This window comes from Hypanus sabinus, chromosome 7 (genome assembly GCF_030144855.1).
Source record: "Hypanus sabinus isolate sHypSab1 chromosome 7, sHypSab1.hap1, whole genome shotgun sequence".
Lineage (NCBI taxonomy): Eukaryota > Metazoa > Chordata > Chondrichthyes > Myliobatiformes > Dasyatidae > Hypanus > Hypanus sabinus.
In genome coordinates this window covers 148,035,807-148,048,369 of record NC_082712.1, presented here as the reverse complement: position 1 = coordinate 148,048,369, position 12,563 = coordinate 148,035,807, and the positions used below count along the sequence as shown (strand labels likewise).

Here is a 12,563-nt window from a genome sequence, read left to right as displayed (position 1 = left end):
AGTGGACAAGCTCTGTTGGTGCCAGATGAGTGGTGACACTTGCAGGCTACCCAACACTATCCTCACTGATTTGATGCAAACAACATATTTTGTGTAATCACATGGATTTACTTGTGACTAATAAAGAATTTATCTTTATTAATTCTTTATTGCAAGGCCAGCTAAATCCATAAGGACATGTGTAAAGAAAAGTCTTTGTTGCCTACAGTCAATGTACTTGGATGTAAGAATGGGAAAATGTATTTGATAAAACATAGCTTATGAACTTTACCCATTGAATGAGGAGACATAAGGCAACATTTATGTATCAGCTAGCACACACATGGACACAAGCTGGGAGGAATCTATTCAAAGGTTAAAAAGAAGCCCGCTCAAATTTCTGCTCATTTGTGGAAATCCATCCAGGTTCCTGAATAGATATACAATCCTCCATGCAAAAAAAAACACAAGGAAGACCACAAGCATTATAAAGATTCATCAAGGAGAGGAAAATTATTTCAGAATCCAAAGATTACACACCTCCTCTGTTGCACACCAATACTCACACACATAAGTGTATATCTAAGGTACTCTACTCAGGGTAGCGTAGTGGTTATCGCGATGCTATTACAGTTCAGGAGGTTCTGGAGTTCAGTGTACAATTCCGATGCCACCTGTAAGGAGACTGTGACCATGTGGGTTTCCTCTGGGTGCTTCGGTTTCCTCCTACAGTCCAAAGGCTAATGGTTTATTAGGTTAATTGTTCATTGCAAATTGTTCAGTGATTAGTGTAAAATAAGTTGGTAGCTAGGCAGTGTGGCTCACTGGATCAGAAGGGACTGTTCTATGCCCTATCTCTAAACTTAAAAAACATAAAATTAAAAAATAGTCACATACCTGTTTCAGATATATTATGCGCACATGATAAGGAAGTTTTATATCATAAGATAGATAAATGTTTTAATAAATTAAAATTTCTTATAGTCAATGAGCCTTTATCATTAGTATTGGCTATAGGTTTTCAGAAAATCGGACTCTCATAGACTTGTCCTCAGCTCTTAAGGAATACATTAAACTTGCACAGTTGAAAGAGTTTGCGGGGATGTTGTGCTAGAAATATTTGAATGCAATTAGTCTAAATTAGCAAGGAATATGGGCATATAGAATAACAGTGTGGCAGTTAGATTGCTTTCTGGAGCCCAGAGCATAAACTTTGACTAACATCTAGAAGATTTGTTAGATGTATTTAAACAAATAAGAACTTCTGACAGTGTCAGAAAACCGCAGATGATCTGGATTCTGCCTTTGGTCTACATCTCAGCAATGATGGCTCATATCCTTGGTTTACTTCCAAAAAGTAACTTTGCACTGATTGTATGTTGTGCATTATGATGATGTTATAAATTAAGTCAAGAATTTAAACATGCAGTGAATTTATACCCAATTAGTAAACAGTTAATTAAGAATAACTTACATGGATAATTTAGGCAAACACCTTGCTGCCATATCTCATATGCATGAAAATTGAAAATAAATAATTTACTTATTCTATCCAGCCATAGAAGACACTGCAATTAAATCCTAATTGCCCAGACTTGATGTTAATAATGCCTAAATCACTGAAAGGAATGAAAGAGAGATTTGATTCTGGCCGATTTCTTTCAATCAACCTAAAGCTAATTATTCTATTCTCTTCACTGCCTGGCTGTTTAGTTAACAGGCATTGGAGTCAAGGCTTCTCCAATCTGAATGATTCAGTCACATGTCAGATGTAACATTTATCCGCTGAGACATGAAGGAGGAGAGAACAGGCCCATTTCTTCCTATTTTTGATTAGTAGCACTGAAAGCTGGGTAAAAAGTATAATAAATGTGTTCCCAAGTGAGTTCTTTAACTTTTGGCAAATTCACAATGTTGAAAAAAAAACCCTATCATCTGTGTTGCTGTTGGAAAACATTCCTTTTTTTGTCCGAAGTTTAAATTGTGCACTGCTAAAAGCTTTCTCGATAGCAGTTCTGCAATTACTTTTAGATTAGACAGGAAACTCCAACAGCACTATTGCTGTATCTCAGCCTATGTTATCAAAAAACAACACATCAGACTCTGTCTTCACAGGAAGAAAATCCTGAGTAATCAAAAGCATATTACTCCAATTGGCTCTTATAGCTAGCACAGGATGTTGACTGTGTAGTCAGGCAGATAAACATATCAGAGCTCTCCAGTACTTTAGCAGTGGGGAAAGTGGGATCTACCAATTTTTTAATTTCTGTATTTTCAAAATAAAAATACTCCTTTCCTTATGATTTTACATTCTTAAAAAGTGACTGGGTGTTGGCTATTTTGCAGAAAATTATATGGCATTCCTGTACAAGAAATGTTGAGCTTACCTGAAATTAGCAATATCATTTGTAGTTGTCTTTAATACGATCTCTTGCAGTTTTCCACAAATTCATTTATCAAAAATCAAAAGGTTTATTTTTGAAAAAAATTAGGAAATTCTCTCAATATATGAGGGAGATTGAAAATCTGGCTGAGTGGTGCCACAACAACAACCTCTCACTCAATGTCAGCAAGACCAAGGGCTGCAGGAGGAGGAAACTGGCAGTACATAACCCAGTCCTCATCGAGGGATCAGAGATTCACAGGGTCAGCTATTTCAAATTCTTCAGTGGTATGATTTCAGAGGACCTGCCCTGGACTCAGCACGTAAGTTCATTTATGAAGAAAACATGGCAGCACTTCTACTTCCTGGTAAGTTTGTAAAGATTCAGCACGACATCTGAGACTTTGACAAACCTCTATAGATGCATGGTGGAGAGTATATAGACTGGCTACATCACAGTTTGGTATGGAAAAACCAATGCCCTCGAATGTAAAACACTACAAAAAGAAGTGGATACGGCCCAGTCCATCACAAATAAAACCCTCCCCACCATTGTGCACCTCTACATACATGGAGCGTTGTTGCAGGAAAGCAGCATCCATCATCCAGGTCATACTCTCTTCTCATTGCTGCTATCAAGGTACAGGAGCCTCAATATTCACACCACCAGGCTCGGGTACACTTGTTACCCCTCAGCCATCAGGCTCTTGAACCAGGGGGGATAACTTCACTCAACATCACATGCCTCAATCACTGAACTGTTCCCACAACCTATGGACTCACTTTCAAGGACTCTACATCTCATGTGCTCAATATTTATTGGTTATCTATTGATTATTATTATAATTATATATTTTTATTTATTTTTGTATTTGCACAGTTTGTTGTCATTTGCACACTGGTTGTCCTCTCTGCTGGTGCAATCTTTTATTGGTTCTATTATGGTTATTGGATTTACTGAATATGCCCACAAGAAAATGAATCTTAGGGTTGTATATGGTGACATATATGTACTTTGATAATAAATTTACTTTGAACTTTAATAAGCCAGATGTTTCTATTATGATGTTTCTGAAAATGAGATAGCTATGGTACACTTGAATTACTGCAAGAATCAGGGTAAGGCTTAGACCACAGCCAGACTTTCTTTGAGATGCACTAAATGGCAACATGGTGTTAAATCCGTATTTCCATTACTTAGATAATAATACCATGATTCTAATTTTGTTTGCAGGTATGCAGAAATATGTGAAAACATGCAATTTTGATGCTAAACATTCCTATTATTACATGATTAAATCTTATTTGACCAAGTATGGAAGTGAATATTTAAATTTGATTTCATAAATTTCACTTGGAACATATTGAGATGAGGAACCTATGCCTTCTCCAAATCTTCTGTTGACACGACTAATTGTAGTATAGACATCTAAAACAGAACAAAGTGTTTCAAAACTTACTGAATGAAATTCAGCCCAGTCCTTTTGTATAATCATGAGAATACGAATAAATGTTTCCTCATTTCATTCTCTGTTTGTGGATATTCATTCTGGAGGAAAAAAGCAGAATTGCAATTTTTTTTTCCCCAGCAACAATGTTGGGAAATACTTTGAGGCAATCATTGCCTCATATAAGATTTTAGTATTAACGGGAGGACCATCTTTTAAATTTTAGCTTACAAAATCACTATTCTGTCCTTACATTGTCTGTGGTAAATATTTAATGAAATTCTCTGGAATACAATACAGTGGTTAAAAGGTCTCCAAACTTACACAAAGGCATATAATAAGTATTCTCCATGTAATAGTGCATTTATGAATTAAATGATCGTTCATGTTCACTTAGTGAATGTACAATATATTACTTCTATTGACTGCAGAATATTTGAAGAGAATAACAACAACATAGATAATTCATTGTAGGTCACTTTAATCCTTGCTCTTTGATAGAATAGGCCTGTTCTTTTACACAAGTTCAAGGTTTTCCTCTGCTTCAAACATTGAGATGCTTTTTCTCTATATGAGTCAATGATGCCTGAAATAAGTACTTTCTGTGGCATGACAATCTATATTATAAGATATCTTGATAAGCCTATTTCATTTTAAAACTGATAACCCTTAACTATTGAATTCCAGCCAAAAAAAAACAATATTTTTCCTATCCACCCAATCTGTGATTTCTCATTTCTAGCATCTGACAAAAATACAATATGCTCTGTGGTTTTAATAATCTTTAATTTTATACCAAAAACATGGCTAATGACCTTTACAATCTGTATATACCTGTATATCCAGATGTATAAAGCCTACCATTACTTGCTTTCATTTAATTAACTTCAAATGCATTTTTGGTAAATCATGCTCATTGAAAACTTGCCTCTCTTGCCAAAATCCTTCAATTTTTTTCATAGAATGTATACTCATAACCCTTAATAATTCTTGCCAAATTTCATAACTCATTCTTCTTTGCACTAAGTTGAATCTGCCATCTATTTGCTGATTCCAATAGCCAACTCCCTCAGATGGAAGTTCACCATCCTCCTTTCTGTTGAACAAATTCTCATTTCTTGTACTGTTCTCAAATTATGCTCTTATAACTTTGAAGGTCAACGAAAATTGACCCAGCATTGACAACTTCTAACTTCTCTCCAGTCCAAGTAACCTTGTTTCTCGTCTGTCAGCTCAATTATTTTTTGTGCTTCAACTTTTTCCTCTCAGATCGTGTTCATATATTGCTGCACCTAGCAACATCATACATATTCATGAGCTAGCAATTCACTTTAAAACGAGGTGGCACCTGGATAGTAGCTATGTCACTTTGCATACAACTGACATTTTTGTTCCATTCAGGAGCTAATTCATATATGAGGTATAATGATTGAATCCTCTTACATATATGGGCTCGGACAGGAAATTGGTCCGATTAGTCCACAATCATCATTGGTATCGTCAAAAAATATTTATTGTGCACACATGAAGAAGTGGTGAAGTGACTTCCACAGGATTAGATTAGATTAGCTTTGTTTGTCACGTGTATATTGAAATGTCATAACATAGTAAAATGCATCGTTTTACATCAACAACCAACAGAGTCCGAGGATTGTGCTGGAGAAGCCCACAAGTGTTGCCCAGCTTGCAGCACCAACAGAGCATGCTCACAGCTCTCTAATCCGAACCATACGTCTTTGGAATGTGGGAGAGTCAAAGGACGAAATCCTACACAGTTATGGGGAGAACATACAAACTCCTTACAGACAGCAGCAGGAATTGAACACCATTTCCAACAGGAATTGATCACTGGTGCTGAAATGCATTAGCTGCTATGCTACCATGCTGCCCATGCCCTACTGTGTGGTTGTTAGAAAGTTGCAGAATTTAGACCTAATGATGATGCAGGACCATCTGTGTGAGGGTGGTGTGCAATTTGGAAGGGAGTATGTAAAGTGGTGATGGCCCATGCACCTGAAGATCTTGTCATTCTTGATGGTGGTCTCTCTAGGATTGGGAGGAGCAGTCAAAATAGCCAAGATGCGTTTCATAGATGATGCACATTACAGGTGACAGAGGGATGAATGTTCAGGGTAATTGATGGAGTTTCTATCAACTATGCTGTTTAGTTCTCAAAAATATTAGGCGTGTGCATTCATTCAGAAAAATGGAAAGTATTCAATCACTTTCATGACTTGTCTCTCTAATTGGTGAAAGTCTTTGGGTTTAGGAGATGAGTCATTCATTGCAAGACTACAAACTTCTTACATTTTCTTGGGCCAAAGTACTAATGTCCCTGTTCCACTGATTGTTGATCAATGGTCCCCAAGGTCTTGATGGTGGGGAACTCAGTGATGATAATGTTCTGGAAAGAAGAGGGTTAGTGGTTTGACTTTCCCATGTTGGAGATAATTGGTGACAAGTAGTTTTATGCCTCAAGTGTTACATCCTGTCAAAGAATGGACCAAGCTGAATGTAGGCATGGTCTGTCTGGTTTGCTGATCACGTGAACATTGCAAAAAGTGCACCTTCACTTCTGAAATTATAACGAAAAGGAAACAGCTGAAGGTAGTCGGGCCAAAAGCAGCTGGCAGTGATGATTGACCTCTAGCAACTGTGTGTTCATATGGATGATTCCTTATTCTGAGACCATGTCCTTACCTCTGGGTACTTCCACCAGGGGAAACATCCTCTCATCATTCACCCTCTCCAAACTCCTCAGAAATAAAAAATGTTTCAAAAAGATCACCTCTCATTTTTCAAACCAATTATAGCCACAAAGTCTTAAGCTGTTGCCCACAGAATTCAGATATACCAGGACTTGCTGCTGCCATACCAGGCTTATGTCCCAAAATACAGCACCTCCAACAGTACTTGGTAATGCATCAGTGTGTCAGCATGAAATTTTGAGGTATACATTGCAGTCATGTGACAGATCATTCACAAATCATTATTTACATGGAACAAAGGAATGACATGCATGTACAGAAGATAATTAGGCAGACTAGTGGAAAGCTGGACTTTACTGCAAGGAGTGTGAACTATAAAACTAGAAAGGTTGTATAAAATTTACAGGGTCCTGGTGAGACTGAACCCAAAAACTGCCTACAGATTTTGGTCATCATATTTAATGATAGATATAGCAAAGCTGATTTCTGCGACACAGGGTTGATTAATGGAAAAGCTGAGCATTTGGGACAGGTAGAAAGATAACGAGAACAAAGGGTCATTGTTTTAAAATAAGGAATTGATGATGAAGGTAAAGAAATTTCTTCTCTCACATTGTCACAATTCCTTGGAATTCTCCACCCCAATGAGTTATGGAGGTAGTCATTGAATAAGTATATAGCTAGGGTGCCTCAGACATTCGCACAGTACTGTAGCAATTTTATGTATTGCATTGTACTGCAGTCACAAAAATAAAACAAATTTCATGACATATCCAAGTATGATAAACCTGATTCTGATAAGGGTCTCTATTGTGGTCTGAGAGTGGGAAGGGGCAGGGAGAGGGGAATCATGGTTGGAAAAGGGGAAGGGAGCAGGAAGCACCAGAAAGATATACTGTAATGATCAATAAACCAATTGCTTGGAATCAAATGACCTTGCCTGGTGTTTCAGGGCTGGGTATATCTGCACCCGCTTCACCTCCCACCCCTTACACCCCTTGTTCTCTGCCACCTGTTCCACGGCACTCCACACTCACCCGTCCCAAAATCCTTTGCTCCTGCCAGATTTACAAACTAGCTGTCCACTCCATATTGACAAATACAGTACTGTGCAAAAGCCCTAGACACCCTAGCTAGATATATTTGCCTAACACGTTTGCACAGTACAAGACAGAAATGGACAGCCTTTTGAACTGCAAAGGGAGCCATGGGATCTGGGCTTCATTGCAAGGTGTGTTGGTAAGACCAAGGCTGCATCAGCCATGATCTTACTGAATGACAGCGCAGGCTTGAAGGATTGATTGGCCAACACCAGCTCTTGTTTCTTATGTCACAAGTCCTGAGTCTCTGCTAAGAGACCTGAATCCGGAAACATTTGACTCAAAGGCAGGTATGCTCCCACTGCAGCCCAACTAACATACAGGTCACAGCATTATACCCCTGGGAGGGTGCAAAAATAACACGCACATCATTGTTTAATTTCTTAACTAATATACCTGCTAAGATTGTGTGCCTGTTTATTCGGTTACAAAACAATGATGGGGGTTAAACTGCTGTATCGCTTCTGCGATCAACCAATCTGCGAAACAAATACAGTTGATTTTCACACAAGGAGAATGACATTGAGTCAACATTACTGGAGAGTGTTGGGTTGGCCTGCAAGGCATCATTACTTTCAGAAGTGGGAAAGGGAGAAAATTGGCAAGTGAATAGGGAAAAAAACATTAGTAAGTGAACTTTATCTCCACTCACTAGTTAGTGAATGATCTCCCAGAAACAGTTGAATTAACTGATAAAACTGTCTCATTCCAATAGAGTCATATACTCCTGAGGAGTTGAAAAAATACTTGCCATTTCCAGTACAAATCACAGAGGCATGACTAATATCACACCGACCTTGTAAAACTGCCCAGAAAAAGGAGGGGCATCCTTTTCCCAAGGAGGAATGGCATGCAAATTAGCAGAAAATGATAACGTCCCTTGACAATAATCAGGCTAGAAATTAAACATGCAAAATAGTACATTACATTAAAGAATTAATGTTTCAGAAATGGAGCCACAGCCATTTCCCAGACCACTGGACTCAAACCAAGTAACTTTGGTGGTGGTGGTTATTAAACTGAATGGCTAACATTGAATAATATGAATGAAAGTTAATGTATTCTCTTCAAAGTTGAGATACCTTATCATCCAACTCCTAGCAGTTGCTCATTTGTTAATTCTGATTGTCAGCCAGAACATATCAGAAGAGCAAAACTACAACAGGGTGAAAGGTCATGCTATGCATATTTTGATAAAAGGAAGTACATTGTACCAAAATACACAAGTAATATTGTGTTTTTGGAACAACTGTTCCTATCTAAAACAAATTTGATATTTAAAAATGTCAAATTAACCTCTCATTTTTTTGTTGTCAGTATGTGTCTCCATAATTGTTTCTGTAATTCATTTACTTGTAAATTAATTCATTAAGTTTGCCTATAATAACTCGTTCTTCTATTGGAAGGACACCGAGGCTTCGGAGAGGGTGCAGAAGAGTTTATCAGGATGCTGCCTGGTTTAGAGGGCATGTGCTATTCGGAGGAACTGGACAAACTTCAGTTGTTTTTTCTGGAGTGGCGGAAGCTGAAGAGAGATCTGATAGAGGTTTGGAAGGCTATGAGGGGCATAGATAGAGTAGACAGTGAATATCTTTTCCCCAGGGGTGAAATGTCTAATACCAGAGGCCATGCATAGAAGGTGGTAGATTCAAAGCAGATGTCTAATACCAGAGGCCATGCATAGAAGGTGGTAGATTCAAAGCAGATGTGAGGGGTAAGTTTTTTACTCAGAGAGTGCTGGATGCCTGGAATGTGCTGACTGGTAGTGTGGTAGAGGCAAATACTGTACATTAGAGGCTTTTAAGAGGCATTTAGATAGGCATATGTTGCGATGGAAATGAGAAAGATTCTTTGGGTCTCAAAGGCAAGAGCTCTGGACACACAATTTTAATAATAATGAGTTTATTTACAAGGGGAGAAAAAGCTTGGGAACAACACAAGCGGCTACAGTACTCGTACAAACGCACTTAGAATAGAGGAGCGTGGGAAAGGTTGGGTCTGCAGTACAATACACGGGAAAATGGTGTGGGGATGGAGTACAGGTACACATACAAGCAAGGGAAAAGTAACTACAATACTTGCCCCCCCTTTGCTATGGACAAGCATGGCTCTTTGCTAAAGGGACAACAATAAACGCTCCCACAACACTATTCAATGCACATCTTACCATGTGTCTCCAGCGCTGTTCTGCAGTCTTCAGCCTGGAATGAAGCAGGGTGGTCCCTCAAGGATGGCAAAAAAGAGCAAGCTGAGCACATGTAGCACCTTTTATAGGTCAGGGGGCCAAAGGCTTGGTGCTAGATGGGTTAATCCAATTAAGGTGGCCAATGGTTAAGTGTGCATTGATTAGTTGGGAGGGGCGAAATGTTGACTGGCAGGTGGTATGACCTCCGACCAGGTGAGGGCAGTGTTGTCACATGACAGGCACGGCTCTCTGGTTACAGCATATGATTGTGTGGAAGATGGAGAGACATGGACATTGTGTAGGTAGATAAGCGTTTGGGGGTGTTTGATTTACTTTTCAGCTGGTTTGGCATGATTTTGTGGGCTGAAGGGCCTGTTCCTGTGCTGTTCTGTTCTAAGTTCTATGGTTAAGAAAACTTATTAGGTTGAAGCTGAGAAATTTAGAAAACTTTCACCGACCAGTTCAATGGCAGGGTAACTGAAAATGATGGACTATTCTAATTCAGTACATTAGAGTGCACAGGATGCATTTTCTGATGACAAGCTCGTCCCAGGTTCGTCCCAATCTATCTCAGTCTCATCATGCTCACTAATTTCTACAACAAGCAAAAGTTCATCAGTGGAATAGTTAAGTGGCTACCAATGACCCTATCCATCTAGTCCCAAAGTCCGTTCAAAGATGAGAAGAAAGCGTGATGGATCATGGCTCCACTGAGCTCAATGGCAATAGTTTTGCAAACTTCCAGTGGAGAGGGTCTAATTGCAAGATAATAGTGGTGGTTGAAGTGTGTAGAAGGGATCGAAAGCTGTGCTGTATTGGGGATGAATTATTTCGACTGCAGATATTCCCAGGATAGTCACACGCTTCCTGATAGTCATGGAATTTTTAATCTCGTAACTTGAATCATTAGCAAACGAGAAGTGGAGAGCCTTTGCTCATCATTGGCAGTACATTGTGTTGCAGAAACTCCGGTGACTGCAGTAACCTTTAATGCTCAGGAGTTTCTCTGTTGAAAGCTGGTTCTCATGGAGATTCAGATCCTGCCCTTGTCAACTGAGTAGGCTTTCAAAGCAATTGATTTCTATTCCCCTTAATAATTCAGATTTGGGATTCAGTCACTCCACTCTCCACAATCCAGATCCTCTGGTAAATCTAAATTGGACTTTAAAACAAATAAATTGAGCAGTATTATATCTTCTGTGTACACGGTTCACCCAGAACCTGAGGGTCAATGATAGTTTATTGTGATACACCTCAGAAGGAAACATTGTGAATAGTGGCTTGGTAAATCGGTTTATTATTGTCCCACGTAATAAAGTCTGTGGTGGGAGGGATTTGTTGGCAGGTTTACCGAGGAAACGAGGAGATAGAGTCCATGGAAAGGTGGACTCTAGCTTCCATGATGTGTTAAGCTGTACCCATTGCTTTCTGCAGTTTCTAGTGGTCATAGGCAGAGCCATATTAAGCTGTAATGCCGATCACAAACAAGAGGAAAATATGCAGATGCTGGAAATCCAAGCACCATGCACAAAATGCTGGAGGAACTCATCAGACCAGACGGCATCTATAGAAAAGAGTAAACAGTTCACATTCGGGCCGAGGCTCTTCATCAGGACTGGAACATTGACTGTTTACCATTGATGCTGCTTGGCCTGCTGAGTTCCTCCAGCATTTTGTGTGTTGTTAAATTGTAATGCATCTGGAGAGGATGCTTCCAATGATGGTTCAATAAAAATTGGCGAGGGTTAAAGGGAAGATACCAAATTTCTTTAGCCTCTTGAAGAAGTAGAGGCCTGGCTGGACTTTCGTGGCCATGGTGTCAGTGTGTTTGGAGCAGGTCAGGCAATTGGTGATGTTCATTCCTAGAACTTGAAACATTTCAAGCCTCTTAACCTCAGCACCATTGATGTAGGCAGGAGTATGTGCACCACCCACTTCCTAAAGACAATGATAAACAGATAAAGTTAATTTGCAGTCATCTTATACATAGGTCCTGTTGTCCTGGACTCATCCACAGAGGAAACAGTTTCTCTACAGCTACAGATTTTCTCTTGTTTGTGATTAGATTATTAAATCTACCTTATTTTAGTCCTGTTATAATGTAAAGATCTATAAGGGTTCTCATCTTATACAACACATTCAATAGAAACCGCGCCCCAGATAATTTCCTTTATCTTGATGGTTTTGTTTCCTCACAATTTTATTTAAGAACATAAGAAATAGGTGCAGGAGTAGGCCATCCGGCCCATTGAGCCTGCCCCGTCATTCAATAAGATCATGGCTGATCTGTCCATAAACTCAGCTCCATCTACCTGCCTTTTCCCCATAACCTTTAATTCCCTTACTATTTAAAAACCTATCTAACTGAATCTTAAATATATTTAGTGAGGAAGCCTCAACTACTTCCCTGGGCAGAGAATTCCACAGATTCACCACTCTCCAGGAAAAACAATTTCTCCTCATCTCCATCCTAAATCTTCTCCCCCGACTCTTGAGGCAATGTCCTGTAGTTCTAGTCTCACCTACCAATGGAAACAACACTCCTACTTCAATCTTATCTATCCCTTTCAAAATGTTGTATGTTTCTAAAAGATCCCCTCTCATTCTTCTGAACTCCAGAGAGTATAGTCCCAGGCGACTCAATCTCTCCTCATAGGCTAACCCCTTCAAACCTGGAATCAACCTGGTGAACCTCCTCTGTACTGCCTCCAAAGCCAGTATGTCTTTCCTCAAGTATGGAGACCAGAACTGCACCCAGTA

The 12,563-nt window shown here is 39.2% G+C and overlaps 1 long non-coding RNA gene across 2 annotated transcripts in view; it reads right to left on the bottom strand.

Moving 5' to 3' along the window:
* Positions 1 to 12,563, bottom strand: part of LOC132396420 (uncharacterized) — an 86,432-nt gene that overhangs the window by 8,344 nt on the left and 65,525 nt on the right. For both annotated transcript variants that reach the window (XR_009512976.1, XR_009512977.1), the window contains exon 2: positions 3,823 to 3,911. This is a non-coding gene — a long non-coding RNA (uncharacterized LOC132396420). The remainder of the gene's footprint in view (positions 1 to 3,822; positions 3,912 to 12,563) is intronic.